Source organism: Pleurodeles waltl, chromosome 1_2, assembly GCF_031143425.1.
Source record: "Pleurodeles waltl isolate 20211129_DDA chromosome 1_2, aPleWal1.hap1.20221129, whole genome shotgun sequence".
Lineage (NCBI taxonomy): Eukaryota > Metazoa > Chordata > Amphibia > Caudata > Salamandridae > Pleurodeles > Pleurodeles waltl.
The window spans coordinates 1,122,015,250-1,122,027,421 of record NC_090437.1 but is presented as its reverse complement, the minus strand read 5'-3'; the positions used below and the strand labels follow the sequence as shown (position 1 = coordinate 1,122,027,421).

The window sequence follows — 12,172 nt, the reverse complement described above, 5'->3', positions numbered from 1 at the left end:
ACGGCATGCAATTGTAACGACACCCTTATGTTTGGATCACATCAGCTCAATTCCTCCCAGAAGAATGGTAAAAAACCTGGGGCATACCTGTGCAGGGTTTGCCTCGAGCTGCACAGTGTGCTGTGGGGACACCTCTGGCATCTCACTGATATTTTCACTGCAGCAGCTGGTACGTGAAAACGGGCTCAGCGTTATTAATGTTGCGTCAGTGTGCTGTTATTATTTGTTTCATTGGGACTCGCAGCTGGTAAAGTGCTGCCACTCTGAGTCTCCGAGGCTTATGGAATGGATGCTTCTCTTTTCGTCAACAAGGTGCACAGTCTATCTAAATGGTAGCAATGTTGGTATCTAGGAAATCGGCAAAGAATTACAAAAATATTTTCAGTCTTTGCTCCTACCTGCATTTGTATTTGTTCAAGTTGTCAATAATAGTAAAAGCTTTATATCTATCTTATCTGCTATATTAGATTTATTGATCTATATGTTGGGGTCCCATGGTTTTAACCCGCCCGCTGTGCCCTAAATTCTGAGATATTTTTGGATTTGTCCAAACACATTCTGCGTCTGTCACATGACCGCTGCTTTAATGCGTCTGGTGTCACGTGCCGATGCCATGGCCCTGCGTGGGGGAATTGTCGTACTCACAGCCCCCATCATCAGCAATGGCAAAGTGCTCACAGTGGCAGCAGTCACAAATCCAAAATGGAGAATAACCTCCTCTGCATGGGAGCTGTTGCATATAGGCTACTTATAGTGTGCCCTCTTGAATGCAAGCTGGCCTCGATTCTATTGGCGCCAAAGGGCAATGAGCACAGCGGCAGTGTAGACACATATATAGGACACAGGAGTGGCTGATAACTAACTTCTGGAAGGGAAATTTATTTACTAGGTCCTGAAGACCCCTTGGATACATCGGAAAATGGTGTGCTCCAGATCAGGGGCTTTTTAATTACCAACTTTCTGCCATGGAGCCTCTTGGAAAAGCTACCAGGTCTTTTTAACTCCACTGGGACGTTGCCCACAGTCTGGCTCAGCTTTAAACGTTTATGCCCCAGGAAAAATTAATGTAATTTTTACTAACGAGACAAACCTCCTTTGTAAATTTTACTCCATGCACTTAGACTGGTGTGCTAGTGCTCATAAGCTCATAAGGTAGATGGCAGTCCTAGAGTGGTACATTGCTCTAATTTTCCAAAATCTGTCTCCCCTATTGACAATGCCCAATTTCATGAGTGCCCTATTGACTTAAGGGCAAAACAGTTTAGCAAAATTTGATATTTTGCTGCCTTTCCTTTCCATTCCTTTCCTTTTCTTTTCTTTTCTTTTTTTTTCTTTTCCCAATTTGAATGGGGTTAGCTTATATATTCACTTTTTATAATTAGCATTTCTTTGAGTGCTTTTACAGTACAGTTGTGCTGTGGTGCATATGATACTGTGATTGTGAGCAGAGTCCACTTCAAATATGACCCACCGAATTACGTTTGGATGTGAGTATTATGGGAGTTTATTTAAAGCATACTCTACCTCTAGCAGCTCAACGTTTCCTTCTTTGCACATCTCACAAGAGTTTCCTCAGTATAAATAACATGAGCTGTGAATATTTCAGACACATTTTCCTGAGACAAACATGGTTATATTTGCTGTAGTGGTAAATTGTGAAGCAATGTATACTTATTTGCTTGATTTGGTCTAGCTGATGGCTGCAGTTTTGAGACAAAACACCTTGCCCTCCTTCTTAAATTTACTTCATGAACCATTAAATGTACAGGTTTTATTAACATGCTACCCGCCAGTCAGACACCTAATGCTAACCTTAATCATTGAACATCATTTATAAGGGTTCTCCATTTTCTTTGCCACCAGAAGCAACAGTCAAACACTTGAAAGGCACTCATTGCTGTGTGTGGTTCACTCACTGCCAGTGCTTTCCATGGACAGGTGCTCTCAGGTACACAGAACCTGCACTTCTCTCATTTGGAAGGCTGAGTACCTGCACTACTCAGCTGAGGTGCAATATATTTAATGGGAGAGTACTGCCGCTTCTCCATAACAGACTGATACTCTGTGATAGCGAGTACCTGGACATCCAGAATTCCATTTCAGGCACTGCTCACTGCATCAGTCACTACTGATGATCACCAAGTGCATGTCACTATTCATCGATCGACCGGTTTTACAACCACCGGTTTTACCACCACCAGCAGGATCGGAGCAACAGAATGTGCCTCTTCATCTGAGCTGAAGATGTAGTGACTGCCTCTGGTAAGTCTTTTATGTGCGACCCAGAAGAGCAGTGGCTGATTGTCCACGAATTCCTCACACACAGTACTGCATCTGCTGGGGATTGATGCTACTCTGATGCAGGTTCTGGACTTCATCCCCACTGATAGGCGAGGGGGTTGCATTGCTCCTGGTGCTGGGTCTCAGTCACAGCTTGATTCTGCTCCGGTCTTCGCAGTGGCATCTTTCCTCTGATGGCAGTCTCAACCAGCCCTCTCTCTGTGCCTGGGCCCAGTCCCCCCCGGCTTTTGGGATCAGCACAGATCCACTGTGCATTGGATTGCTGCCCAATCGGCACAGCAGCAACTTTCACAATGTCCCCTTCTGGCATACAGGGCCACAGACTTATTCCTGCACACAGACTAAGGTCTGATTGACATGGCAGCAATCTTTACAGCGGCACACCTAGCATATGGGATTGCTGATTCGGTATCTGCACACAGGCAATCACCCGATCAGTGACGCAGTGTTCACGGCTCACTTTGTGGCAACCCTCCTCAGGCATACGTGGGTCACTCAGCTTTTCCCTGCACACAGGCAACCACCCGATTGGTGCATCAGTTGTCTACTCACACCTCTCGATGGGGACCCAATCACCAGGATCCCCCACTGGACCTCACTCTCTGTAATGCTCTCCACTCCCTCACCGGGCACACTGGTCTTAGCAAGCAGGCAGGTGCTAGCACTCCAGTCTCCAAGGACAGGTGGTCTTGGATACCCTGGTTAATGTCCCTATACCCAGCTGGCAGACTAGAAGGCTTTATCTCGCATTCCTAGTTAAAGGCAGGAGTCTTGCAAATCTCCTCCTTCTCCCACAACCCAACTGGCTTGAGCTCCCCTTCTTACAGTCAATTTCCAGACACCAAATGTGATTTAGTCTTTGAAGTTCATGTTGAGGGTCTGCTTCCTTATGAAGTGCCCTCTCCTCTGCCCTTCCGCCAGAAAGCAGTCTGTCACTGCAGGAATGGCTCCAGATCTGATAACATCAAAACACAGGCCAGGGAAGTGAATAGAGGTTTACACCTGGATGTAAACCACAGTGATTTGTGTATCAAAAGGTTACGCCAGGTCCTCAGCCCCACTTTTTATGATTCTCTTATCAGCTCCATTTCCTTCCTGAGATGTGTCCAGGCCCTTTTCCAGTGACCTTTTTTCTGAATTATACAGCATCTTTGAAGTGTACTGAAGAGCCTGGTGCTCTCTTTCTCCAGTGCGTTCCACTCAGCTTACAGGAATACAGCAATACACAAATCTCTCTGGGCGATATTCCTCTACCTACTCTCCTCATGTTCCTACAGGCAGTCCTTGGTCTCCCAAGATGGAACCCGGAGCCTTCCATGCATTGTACCATTCACAGGCACACAAACACCCATATAATATACATGCACTGATTGTGCCTGTGCTGTACCACACACAGGCACACATACATCCAACACATATATAACACACATGCTGCGCAGCACTCCACGTCAAACCTGATGTAGGCCGAATTTGCGTTAAGTAAAAAGCAGCAGAACTTTAAATAAATGAGCCTGTAGGCCTCACGCCAGTGACACAGGTAAAAAGGACCTGTCTGCTCATACTTATCACTGGACGGTATCCTCCCACCACCACGATTGTGGTGTTTAACTCCTGGGAAAGGCAGTAGATTTTCACCACAACGAGGGCAGCTCTTTGGGCACCCCTCCTGGTTCAAAAAGACCACAATCCCTGAGATGTGTCATGGCGCAAATATGATCCGTGTTCGCTCATGACAACAAAAATCAGCATTAGGAACCCAGACTTTATTACAGTTGGGCAAACGGGTAGGGTGCATGTCCTTCACCATGCAAGTGACTTTTCCACCCCAACACATTGATTAAGTGGCCCTAAAATTACAATATTTATAAATTAGTCTTAAAGCAAATGTATCTGTTTTTTTGTTTTCTTATCCAATCAATGTGAAATACACACTATAACTCAAGGTGCCCTTTTCAATGTACAAATTGAGGTATAGGACCATCGCTGGCTTTCATTAAAATTCTAATTTGCTTCCTAGGATATTGGCAGCAGAATTTGGCATATTTTGCCTTGTTCTGGCAAAGCCATTGCCTTAGATGTGCAGGTGAGATATACTTTTGCTGCTTTGCTACTATCTTAAGCCTGCTGTGGCCAAACTCAGCAATATGATGTTGGTGTGTAAAATATGGATATATTGTGAGGAGATATTTCATTTGAACCAGCCGTAAAACAGGTTGAGATAGTGATTTCACACAGGGCCATCCTAGCATCTCTGCAGTCTGTATCATTGAGTGACTCAGTCCATCAATCCCACTTCTGTATAAGAGCTGTACATATGTTGGAAGCATTGGTAATTAAAGTGTGATAAATCTGGGGTATCCCACCCTTCCCCAGTCATCCCATCACAATTTTGGCCTCCAGTAGGTTATATTCTGGGAGTTCCGAAAGTGTGGTCTGGTAGCTAGTGAGGGCATGGCAAAGTTGTAGATATTGCAAAATTGGTTAGGGCGCAGTCTGCCTGAAGTTCCTGAAAGAACTTCATTTGTGATCCCTGCCACACATCTCCCGGATTTGAAAGTGCACTTGCTAAATCCTGTCAGCTGTACAGTATTTCTCAGCCATCTTCTGTGCGAAACAGAGGGCCTGATTTAGATCTCAGTGGAGGGGTTACTCCGTCATAACGGTGATGGATGTCCCATCCACCAAAATCTAAATACCATAAAAAACAATGGTATTTAGCTTTAGACGGACAGGATATCCATCACTGTTGCAACGGAGTAACCCCTCCACCAAGATCTAAATCAGGTCCAGAGTCTTTTGTGTTGATCTATTGCCCCACCCAATTGATCAGAAAGCTTAGCTCCAGTTCAGGACTACCACTTGGGTGACCTCTGGGAGGTGTTTGGGGATATATCTGCCATAAAGGACTCCCATAATATTATTAAGGCCCAATAGAGACAGTTCATCTGGATAGGTCTGATCATCACATCCTCCACAAAGCCAGTCATTGACTACCAAGATTTGTGACTCCCAGTAATTTATTCATATACCTGTCATCCTCATCCCTCCACCCTATACTGATTGTCAACTTTTATCAAATGCAATGAAACGAGGGTGACACTCCCATGGAAAGGAGCGAATCAAGGTTGCAAGGTTTTTTAAAGATTTGGGATGGCAGCGTAAAATTCTGCAGAGCATACAGGAATCATAGAACAATCATAATTTTGAAAAGGGCGACTCTGCCAATTGTATGGAGTGGGTGTTTGGACCATCTCTGTAGATCTTTTTTCATTTTAGTTAGGAGAGGGCGATATTAAGGCTCCACATTAAGCCGGGTTCTAGTGCAATGAAAATTCCAAGGTTTTAGTAGCCTGAATGTATTATTGGAAGGTAATTCTGCCAGGTTTTGTTTTCAATATCTCTATTAAGTGGGACCAGTAAGGAATTATTCCAGTACACTTGGAGCCCGGAAGCCTCTTGTACAGGTTGAAATTTTGTAGAAGGGGAGGTACTGATAGGTGAGAATTGGCCACCTCCTAAACCTGGGTGTGATACCCATATGTTCAAGGATCCAGTCTAAGAAGGAACAATAAAAAAATCACATGCCTTCTCAAAGTCAAGAAAGTGAGCTCAAGTGTCTGTAATGTGGTGAAGGTGGTACCTCCCGTACGTACTTGTATGCAACAGCGAGTGCTGCAGTTGGGCATAAAGCCACATTGGTCAGGGGGAATAAATATATTCAGAACCTGCAAGAGTCTATTATCTACGGCTTTAGCAAAGATCTTAACCTCCATATTAATCAGAGAGATGGATCTCTACACTGGCCTATGGACTGACCTGTATTCTGGATGACTACAATAGAGGCTAAGGGCCTGATTTAGATCTTGAGGTTACCAGGTCCAACACCACTTTTTCGACGGAAAACCCATCCACCAGCTTTGCTGTACGGCTGCCCAATTTAGATGTTGGCGGTCCCATAGGCAATTGGCCGCCCAAGTCCCGCTGACTCTGCTAAGGAATCCTATCCATGTCGATGGCACCACTGGAAATAGTGACTGGCAGCGGAACTCTAGCCCCCTTACCCTTGTGCAGATTTGGATGTGCCTTACCACCAAGTCAACTTTAGTGGTCCAACCTCCACATCTGAGTTGGCAAATTGGTGGGTGGGTGAGGCAAAAACATTCCTTTTTTCCTGATTCCACTTCTGCTTTTGACTGGACATGTCTGGATAAGCTCTTCCTTCACTGCTGCCACTGGACCATGGAGAAAACATGACCTCCCCCCATTGCCGGACTCAAAGGTGGGGAACCTGCATTGCCTGCGTAAGTTGTGTGGTCACTGCACAGAACTCGGGACCACTGCAGTCATATACACATCACAGTCACGTATTTAAATTACTGTGACATGCATATGTCAGAGAAACAAATGTGTCCCACATGGATGGGGACACACTGGTACAAGACACATATCGCACACATACACAACTGTTATTATGGTGTCAGGATTTATTGCCAAATGAATGCTGGCACCACAATGACATTACAATGGCAGTTGTCAACTATGTCCGTGTGTGCACATTGCAAGGCGACCTGTACCTGTAATGTTGTGCTAACTGTTGTGTTTGTGCTTCAGTACGTGTATGTGTGTGTGTGTTATTGTATTGGCTAGGTGAGGTGGAGAGAAGTGTAGTTGGTGATGTGGTTGTGTCCCATTGTGTGCCACTTGCACATCGATCTGTGTTCTATATTTGGTTATGTGTTGTGTTGATGTGTGCAACATTCAGGTGAGTGTGGTTGTTCTGCTGTTGTGATGTGTGCAGTTGTGATGTGTGAGTGTCTGTAGATGAGTATGTAGTTATGTTGGTTGTTGTGGTTGTGTTGTGTGTGGGTGTAGTGGCAATAGCATGTGTATGTTGTGTCATGGATGTATGGCAATGTGTGTTTTTGGCATGTTTGTGTTGGGTTGTGGTGAACTGGTAGTGATTACTAGTGTGTATGTGGTGTGTTGTGTAGAATGTTGTGCAGGGAGACACAGATGGCTACGGTACAATGTGTGTGTGTGTATGTGTGTGCGTATGTGTGTGAGACTTACCTCTATTCCATAACTACTGCCATTATCCGATGTGCATTGGGTCGCACGGCGTCCTCCCTTCTTCAGCAATCCACAGCCAGGTCAACACCTGTACAACTGTAACATCTAAATACAGATAACTGAACCCACCAGCCTGAAGGCCAGGAAGAGTACTCCATCATGGTGGTTGAATACGGCAGGCGGACCACTGTTGACTTGACAGAGTACGGAGGCCCGGGGCAGTGGCAGGTTGGCGGTAATACGATCAAGATTTAAATCAGGCCCTAAGTCTAGTTCTGGAGTAAAAGTGCCTTTCATATTACCCTCTATGTACAGGTCAAGCAGTCAAAAGGTCAGAATCTAAAGGAATTTATGGTAGTACTCAAGATGGAAACCATCTAGTCCCGGTGTCTTATCAGATTCCATATTATGTACTGTTTCTCCGATCTCTTTTACATGTGGAGGACGAATCTAGTTGCTCCCTTTGTGAGTGTAGTTAGCAGTATGTTTGTAAAAATAGATTTGGCCTGTCCGTGTAGTGCACTTTGCTGTTGGTCATAGAGTTTGTGGTAATAGTCTGCAAATATCACACCAATTTCCATTTATTGGCATTTCCTCTGGCCAGAATGGTCCAGTATCTCTGGAATTATCCTGGAGGGCATCTCTCTGATATCCAGCCAGCAAAGCAGTTTTGTAGTTTTATCGCTGTGTTAGCAGACCCTTCTAGTTGAGGCTGTTCAATAGTCTCATCCAGGAAGATCTTTCATAGTGAGGCTTTATCAAGCTAAAGTTAAAGGTCTGCCAAACATTGGCGTTCCATTTTCAGGATATGGGTTTCAAGTTCAACTTATCATTCTTTACACCTAACATAGGCCCTAGAAGCCACCATCTTCTTGGATTATCCAGATGACCAAAGTGTGACCACAGAGGTGAGTGAGCCTGGAATTGTGAAGCAGAAAACTGAAACAAAAAGAGCATTTTTCAGTTGTAAGGCACCATTAATTTAAGTTCCATATAGGCCAGCACTCTGCAGTGGGTACTCCTAGCCAGGCAGTGACCAGTGTATCATTTGAGATATCTTTCGGGAGGATGGCCACTGCCATCATGCCAGGAATGACTGACGTAGGAAGAAGTAGAAGATGTAGGTGGGTCAGCGATTCATGCACAGCCGAAGAATGTATGTGTTTCCTAGCGGTCTGGTGCCACACTCTCCCGCCATCGCACAGCCCCTGTAAGGCCATCCAGTTTGTTAGTAATTTGGATCTCTCCATTCAGCCAGAGGTAGGGGTACTTGTTGAATCCTCATTTGGTTGGAAGAAGCATTGAAATCCCTTCTTTAATAGTGATGCCTTGTGAGAGGTTCAGTATAACTGTTTTGATCACAGATATGATATGTTTGAGCACTTGAGCTGGCACAAAAATGTTTAACAAGTTGTATTATTTCCCTTCAAGAGGCCTTCTATTTGAATGTATTCACCCAAGGGGTCAGAAACAGCCACTGAAACCGCCACAGGAAAATCCCTGGGCAGGACTATAGCCACCCCCTACAGCCCTTGGTGAACCCTGCGTGGAAGAGCCTGTTGCAACTAAAGCCTTGAAGAAAGGGACTTCATGACCCCAGTAAATGTGTCTCTTTCAACACGAGGACAGCAGGTGTGGTCCTCTTGGCATACCGGAGGACAGCCATCCTCTTGATATGGTCTAGCAGGCCATTGATGTTCCAGGACATGACCAACAACTTGGTCATGGGAGCGTTATATATTGGGAATAGTGGGAATTCCAGGCGCGCAAAGTATTAAAAATTGGTGGTTAAAAGATCTACTTGGCAGCAAGGTTAAATTAGATATTTGTAGGTGGCTGCTTAGAGAATCAAACGTAAGAGCATAGCCTAAGCAGAAAATAACACATGATACTTCCCAACACCCTGCCCCATACTTCCTTGCCAAAAGCATCTGTTGTCTGACCAAATCCCTACAAACAAACCATTGCATCAACTGAAACTGGGCTTCATTGATGGACCTCCTGCATTGGTATCTGTGTGGGATCAACAGTGATCCATGTGTATGATGAATTCAGGCCAGTCAGTCCCAGGATCTCTTCATCTGAGCCTCTCATTTGGATGTCAACTGAGTCTGTAGGGGTGGCATGTGTCTGGGTCTCATTCTCTAAGTCAATGAGGGGCTGACGATTATCTTTCTCATACAAGTCCATTGTGCCTTAGGGTCACTCTCTGCCCCTACAAGACCTCGTTCTTCTCTTTGGCTTGGGTCGCATGGTGTTCAGAGGTGGATGGGTTCGCCAATCAAGTTGATCTTGAGCCAAACGGAAATGACGTCTGAGATCTTCCTTCTCAGCTGAGCAGTCCAATGACTTTTTCGGAGTCACAAAGAAGTGGGCCCAAGCAATATGGATCAATTTGAGTTTGGTGGGGAATATCAGCATAGACTATAAATTCATGGCCCAAGTCTTTGTTTGATAGCATCAAATGATTTTCTTTGTCTTTGGACAAGTCAAATATAGCCAGAGAAAATCATGATCTGGGTAGACTGTTACAGTAGGTTGACAGCTTTTCATGGTTCTCAAAGGATTATTTCTGTATCTCAATGGGGTTTTCTTGGCCAAGGCCTATGAGCTCTTTAGAACCACAGACTACAGAGAGAGTCTTACCTCTAGAATCCAGGTGCTGATGTATGTTTCTAGGAATTTCTCTGGGTCTGATGATTTGGGCTGTATCCAGGAATCCAGATTATTATGCCTTCACCTATTTTCTGTGTTTTACACTCTTTCATCAAGAGCTTTAGTTGAGGAGAGAAATTTGGACATATTACTTTTTAAGTTCTGCCACGTCGACTTCCAGTATGGAGGCTTAGCAATGTTTCTGAAATCTTGCTAGAGGAGAGATACGTCTGCACCATACCTCTCTGATATTAGTTTGTAAGTCCTTTCGAGCCTTGGGTCACATGCAGGATAGCTCCAATATCAATAGGGGTCAATTAGTTGCTTATTCGTGGAGCTTTCCTTGCAAAGCCCAGTATCTCCCAGAGGAGAGCGCTGAATTTATCAATCTTAGTTTGAGTGTGCATGCTCAATTCTTTGTACTAGGGTAGTGTGGGAAAACTGGGCTGATTGCAGGAATCCTCAAATTTTGTGCCCACATTTTTCACGTATGCTGGTGTTTTTCTGACTCTGATGATGCCCTGTGCACTGCTAAACAGTTCCAGGACATGTGCTCTGATTAAAATGAATATACAAATTAGGCTAATTATAATTGCCTGTGTCAACCTACCTATAAATCTGTAGAATATGGTAGGGCATGTAGGTTTAGGAACCCCAGCATAGGTAGTGCACCTCTAGGTGCACTGCTGTGGTGGCCGGTGTCATTTTAAAGGCAGGCCTGCCTTGCTAGCTGCTTTTAAGTTAAATTTAACCCCAAATTCGACTTTGGAATAAAAAGTACTTCCAGTCTTAAACTTCCCCATTTGTACATATAAGTCACCCCTAAGGTGTTCCCTAGGTTCCCCTAGGATGGGTGCAGTGTAATTATAAGCAGGAACTCAATAAAAGATGTTTAATAAGCCCTCGTGAGGGAAAAATAGCTACATTTGTTTTCTCCATTGTAGTGGATAGGCCCATAGGCTAACATGGAGAGCCTTTATTTTTAAATAATAAAGTCTCAAAAGGAGTTAGATATTTCAAGTTTGTTATCAAACTTATTGTTATAATAAATCGAACAACTTGTTATTGTTGAATTTAATATAAGTAACTCAGGGAAAGAGTTGCAGTTTCAACTCCGTAGTGCCCGTTGCTGATTGGCCAGCCTCTTACAGCCTGGCCAGGCTGCCTTGATGAGGTGTGAAGTGGTCTGGCCTGAAAACAAAGGAAGTGCCTGGGGGAGGAGAACTGCCTCAGCAGATGGTGAAACAGGATGGGGGAGCAGCCAAACTTTACTTCAAAGAAGGGAAGGACATTTGGGCCTGCAAGTGGACCTCCCCCATATCCTGCAAAACCAGACAGCCAGGTTCTCCTGAATAGATTAAGAGAGGGCTGGAAGGTGAGGTGTTAAGTGAAACTTAGCCACACCAGTGGGTAGGCTCAGCCAGACCTAACCTCTGAGATAGAATATTTGCCATCATGGATTTTGGGAGAATGTAGCTCCCTGGGATTGATTTTTCCCACACTTCCCAGGAAGTGGTCACTCAAGAGGGTGGTGGCCTGAGGGAGATTTGTCAAGAGCCCCCCCGGATTTCCACCCCAGAAGCAAGGATTAAATAGGCAGAGCTGCACCCACTCTTCAGATCCCAAAAAGGAACAACTAAAAGAAGAAATACTGCCTTGAGGACCCCTGGCCTGCACCTGGACACTGCACTCTGAATGACTGCACCAGCTGCACACTTGGGCTTCACCACAAAAATAAAACTTTGCCTATCTTCAATGGTTCAAGAAGAGACTCTCTGTTTGATACAGGTAGAAAATAGCTGACCAGAGTCCCCAGCATCAAGCCCTGAAAATACTGACCAGCTGACCAGTGGTTAGTGGTAATTTTGGGGTTTGAACCAGGTGCATTCTGGGAGTTGGATTTCTAACCCTGAAAGAGCAACTCAGAGCTTCTGGAACCTCAGGGTGAGTTCTGGACTCCAAAATGACCTTTAAAGACCTTCTGGAAGAAGATTTAGAAGTTTAGAAAAGATTGGAGAACTTTTGGAAAAAAGCACCATAAATGGACCGACCCGATATTGTGAATCAAGCCGGCCTACATTGACTGCGACCCAGCCTGACTTGCAGGCTTGTCATGCTGAAAAGCACTGGAGCCCCAGACTTCCAG

At 44.8% G+C, this 12,172-nt stretch overlaps 1 protein-coding gene across 4 annotated transcripts in view; it reads right to left on the bottom strand.

The window, feature by feature from the left end:
* LDB2 (LIM domain binding 2) overlaps positions 1–12,172 on the bottom strand; it is a 1,065,253-nt gene that overhangs the window by 747,093 nt on the left and 305,988 nt on the right. The gene's annotated exons all lie outside the window — the stretch shown is intronic.